Here is a 5,793-nt window from a genome sequence, read left to right as displayed (position 1 = left end):
AGTGTATAATCATCTGAATATAGGAATGAAGTGTTTTTGTTACCATAGCTTTTTATACCTACAGACGCCACAGGTCAGCTTCTATAGAGTCCGCCATGTTGAACCGCCATGTTTCAAAACATACAAACCAACAAACCAAATACTGGCTCTAGATAGGGCCTTTTGCATTTTTAACAAGTTATGAAATTGAAAAGGGGATATACTACAGATATAGCACTTTGGAAGAGAGAGAGGAAAATGGAGAAAGAAATATGAGCTGAGAAATCAGACTACAACTCAACGGAAACATAATACATCTCACCTCAAATGTGAACACGTAACACTACGACAAACAAACGAAGACATTGTTGAAACAGTTTCTGAAGAGAAGAGAAATGTTACTGTGCAAAACACTGAAATAATTGAGAGAAATACAGTAAAACGCACACACACATACAGACAAAGTAATTCAGGCCCAATTGGTGTAAAACAAGCCTGTGCTGAAAATGACATCTTTCATTGTTGCCTATCTCCATCCATATGTGATTTTTATGAACTGTAATCCCTTCCACATCCCATTACCCCTGTTGCCTCTCCGTCAAAGGCACACTGAGGCTGTTCTCTAATCTGAAGTGACAGCCCATATACTTTCCCTCACACATTACAGCGTAGCCCCGGGCAACTGAGCCTGCTCCTTTCAAAATGTTGGAACCAGGTTATTTCTATTGAAGTATTAAAGTAATACTTCAGTTTAAGCTATTATTCCAGGGTTTGTTATATTTTTCCAACTGCAGGGCTGAGTAGGGATTGACAAATTGTGAATGAGGGAAAGAGAGGACACACTGTAGAGACTAAAATGTGGAGAAGGAAAAGCAAAAGTGTTGGCCAATGTATGTCCTATATGAAGGTTTAGTTTACCTGTGTTTACATGTGCGTTCTGCATTAGCTGGAAGATGTGTGCCTGAGTGGGTCACAGGACAAAGCAAAATAAGAAGACTTTAACTACTAAAAAAACTTGTTTGACTTGACTTGACTTAAGATCTACTTATTTGCTTTTTTTCTGGAGCTTTTAACTGCACCTCTCTGTCTTCTTCAGTGGATAAAAGCTGAGTCGTATGAATACAACAAACTTTTCAGTTCCATACCCAATGGGTCACATGATGACAACTTAGCTATCCTTGTGACATCCACCTGCTGCAGAAGACCATGAGGTGTGGGTGAAAATTATGGAAAAAGCTAGTAAGTGGACCTCAAGTTAGAATTTGTTTTAACTTACTAATAAGTCTTTGAATTCAAATGGTCCTCTAGAGATTCATGCACTTCCATAAAGTTAGAGATATCCTTAATATAAGTCTCTTGTATGGATAAAAACATTGGTTCCTACACTTGCCACAATGCAAAGTATAACATTTTCAGTCCTCCTTTCAACCTCCTTGACACCATCCCTCCCTAACCCATCTTTCAAACTCCATGATGTTGTTATTTTCAAAGTTTAGATTATTATTTAAGATCTGAACTCTCTATTAACAGCCTCATCTTACATTAGAAATGTATGCAGTTAAAACAACCAAAGAGCTAATAGAACAATGGCCAAAGCATCAGTAAGAAGACACTGAATTTGCCAATATGTATGTATGGTTGTTAATAATAAAAACACAGACAGAAGATTTTATAAAAAAGTTCCTAGAAATATCAGGAAAACTCATGTCTGTTCTGTACTGTTACTGTTATGCATTGAATGTAATATGAAAGGTCCATGAAATATGTCGCTGGGTCAGGGGTCGTCAGTTTACTCAATAATAGAAAAGCTGTCCCTTAAGGAAAAAGGACTGGGAACCACTTCCCTAAATGTCATTATCAAAGCAACAATCAAAGTTAAAGGTCAGGAAATAAAACCTATTCAAATAGGCCTACTATTTATTAAGACTTTAAAACTCTACTTTGTTGTAGGTGTGGTTTCATCACATTTGACATTAGCCTGCCTGCATAAGCAACAACCCTAAAACAGTCATTACATAAAATATTGCAAATTCTAATTTTGACTTTTTTTAAACAAAACCTTGTTATAATATAAATAGAAAAAAAAAGTCAATTGAAATAAATTTGTGTTGCATGTTGCGTTCATAGCACACTGTAATGTATCATAGGTTGGAAGAATAGGTCTTAAAGGCCCTAACATTTCAAATTATGAAAAGTTGGGCAGAGTTTGGAAATGCACCAAACTAGAATTAAGGCTAAGTTCACACCGCAAGTCTTAATGCTCAATCCAGATTTTTTTGCTCAGATCCGATTTTTTTGTTTGGCTATTCACATTACCTTTTAAAATGTGGCCTATATCAAATTCCAGTGTGAACTGTTTGCGGTTTCGAACTGACCCGCATGCGCAAAAGAACAATAACAATGACATCAGACGCAGCACGCTGTTGCACTAAAGTTAGGGAGGTTACGGAGGAAGTAAGCATTATCGCTTTTATTTCAAAATGTTTGTTTAATGGCAGCCGTAACATTAATCAGCAGGTGCTGAGGAGGAGAAGAATGAAGAGAAAGAGAGCCAAATTGGCTATTTTGGCCTTTTGCGGGGTTATGGCTGCAAATTCACTACCAGAGGTCTGTGGTGGATGACAGGAGATGAAGCCCAGGTAGTGGTGGGAACCAGCTTCACAGAGACGCAGTTTTTTGAAAAACTTTTGGATGTCGAGGCAACTTTTGATTATCTCTGCTCAGCGCCTCTCCTCAAGATTCCTACAGCAGGACCATCTCAATTTTAGGTGACCCATTCTCCGTTGTTGGAAACGTGTAGGTTGTTTCGGTCCTTCTGCAGGCAGTTGTAGATCATCAGTCTGGTAAGCCTGCTACAATTGGTGAAATAATCTCTCCTGTAATTTCTTTACTTTACTAGTGCTAGCCGTCATGGAGTGAAAAAGTCTGTTATTTAGGTTTATAAAATAGTTAAATAATGCTGCCTTGTGAATACAATTATGTGGTATGACTGTCGTAGCCTACTGATATTTAAAATATGATAAGCACTCTCTGTGTTTACAAAACCATGTGTTTTGTTTTGAGCAATCCCCTACTGATCATTTTCAAAATTAGCCTAGAGGTCTGTGTGGATGCGGAGACGAAGCCAGGAGTGATGGGAATGTGATGTGAATTGCTTCACAGAGACTCAGTTTTTTGAAAACTTTCGGATGCGAGGGCAACTTTTGATTATCTCTGTCAGCGCCTCTCCTCAAGACTCCTGAGGAGAGGCGCTGACAGAGATAATCAAAAGTTGCCGGCAGTACACTCAATTTAGGCGACCCATCTCCGTGTGGAAATGTCTAGGAGTTGGGCTGTATTGGCTGGCAACGGGGACAGGTTACCGCACGCTGTGTAACCTGCTTGGCACTGCCAAGTCCTCTGTGTACTCTGATTTTGCAAGGCCGTGCGTCAAGTCCTCATGCCCAAGTTCATAAAACTGCCCGAAGGCGATGCCCTCCGGGAGGTCCTACAAGGCTTCCAAATGAGGTGTGCTTTTCCACAGTGTGTCAAAATTAGCCTATATTTAAATGTTGCACAGTGCAGTAATAACTAATTTGTGTTTCCTTTCATAATTGTTTACATGGACAAAATTGTAAAATAACACATCACATGTCCCTATAACAGTTTCACCAATATCTACACGGGATGGCCTGGAAGTGTCCATGACGCCAGGGTTCTTAGGAATTCCTGTGTCTTTGCAATTGCAGAGAGGGGAGCTTTTTCCACCAGTAAGTTTTTCTGTCACTATCATGCACACATGTACACACACACACAAATCCTATTTGGAAACAGTACCATCTTAGTATAAAGGAGATTAAAATGTTTAGAGAAACATATTATAACATCTAATAAATTCAACTTCTCTTATTTTCCATCACCAAAGGACACAGTGGAAATCAAGTGTCCAAGTACCGATCATGCTGCTTGGTGACCCGGCGTACCCCATGCAGAGCTGGCTGCTAAAAGGGTACACTGACACAGGGAACCTGACAGAGCAGCAAAGGTACTTTAACGAGCGACACAGCAAAGGCAGGGTGACGGTGGAATGTGCATCTGGCCAATTGAAGGGGCGGTGGAGATGCCTGTGGAAACGGCTGGATGTGGACATCTCCACTGTTCCTACCATCATAAGTGCATGCTGCACTCTCCACAATGTGTGCGAGAAGCATGGTGAGGCCTATGAGGGACCTGGTCAAGCTATTTTTGAGGACAACAGGATAGCAGAAGGAGGGGCACAAGATGCTGCTGAGCCATCAAGAGTCAGAGAGGCACTGAGTTTTTTTTTTACAGCAAACACTAATTCACAAAAGACAACTTTAATTGACAATGTTTAAACATAACATTCTCAAAGTGTGGAGTAACAAAAAATGTTTTCAATACAAATGATGAAATGGTCAGTTTTGTTCTGAAAAAAATAAATAAAAATGAAATGCATGCCTGTAAAATTCTCAGTTGTGCAGGTTTATGTAAACAACTAATCCATATAAAAATCGTCATCAAATTTTCCACACAAGGATTTCTCTCGGCCAAAAAATAAGAAAACCTGCTCATTTCTATGTTCTACTTTGAATAAATACTCTGAAAATGTTCATGTTCAAAATGAAATTATTCTGCTATAGTGCAAGTCTCTGTCGGTTTAATAACACTATATAACGTTAAAACTGTAACCTGAAATCAAACTGTCAAATATAATCTGAACTGGAATTAACCTTTATAATGATGGATACACTTTGCATAGATTGACCAACAATACTGAAAGCAATTCACAATATCGTGATCTGATTTACTTTTCCTCATCATCTGGAGGTCGGTAGAATGGTGGATGTCCTGATGCCTGACTGAAGGGCTGCTGAGCTGGACCTTGAGGGTGTGCTGACACCTGGCTGAGGGGCTGAGGTAGATCTGGAGGATGTGCAGGGGGATGGTTGAAAGGTAGAGGTTGAGCCAGATCTTGCAGGAAAGATAGAGGCTGGTTGGTTTTCTCGTTACATGGTGGAGGCTGAGGTGAACCCATGCTAAATTTAGGGGGCTGAGTAAAGTTGTAAAAGGTAGGCTGAGGTGGCAGTTGTCTTGGGTTGTACTGTGAGGGCTGGACTGGTGCCTGGTAGAAAGGTGGACATGGAGAATTTGACCTTGCAAGAAACTCTGTGAACATTAATGTGTTCATGTTCATGCTGTGCTGCCTGCATTTTCAATTGAAGCTCAGTGTCGTCTGTGTTGTTGAGGGCACTGCTGATCTTTTCAGTATAGATTTTCAGTGTTGCTTCCATCTTGCTCTTCCTTTTCCTGCTCTTGGCAGATGTAGCTGTAAGAAAGAGGAGAAAGTGTTTGGCCATTGTATCACAATTACAAAAATAAACAGTTAGGCTTGGAGGGTAGACATGAGTATAAGGAAAAACTTAGCATTAATACAGTACAGTACAAAAACAACAGAATACAAAATAGTAATGGATGGGTAAGCTAAGCGAATACTTTACTTGTGATTTAGCAACAGCCTGATAAAAACATGATGATTCTTACTTACAGAGGTCTTGCTGGCTGTTGTGCTTCTTCCAGTGGTCTCTGTAATGCCTGCAGCTGATGAGCTTTCTCCAGATGTAGATGGTGCAGAAGACACAGAAGATGCAGATGGGAGTGACTCGGTGCTTGTATTATCTGGTGCAAGCAAACATATCATGTAATGCTATAATATGATGTATTTGATGTATTCAATGCAAATATTATGAGCTGGTTCACGTTACCACTTTACATAACACCCTCAACACACACGTTACCCTGAGAAGATGAGGGTCA

The sequence above is a fragment of the Morone saxatilis genome, unplaced genomic scaffold (genome assembly GCF_004916995.1).
Source record: "Morone saxatilis isolate NCDOM2014 unplaced genomic scaffold, NCSU_SB_2.0 Contig11, whole genome shotgun sequence".
Classification (NCBI taxonomy): domain Eukaryota; kingdom Metazoa; phylum Chordata; class Actinopteri; family Moronidae; genus Morone; species Morone saxatilis.
The sequence above is the reverse complement of the archived record's forward strand: the minus strand, read 5'-3'. Positions refer to the sequence as shown.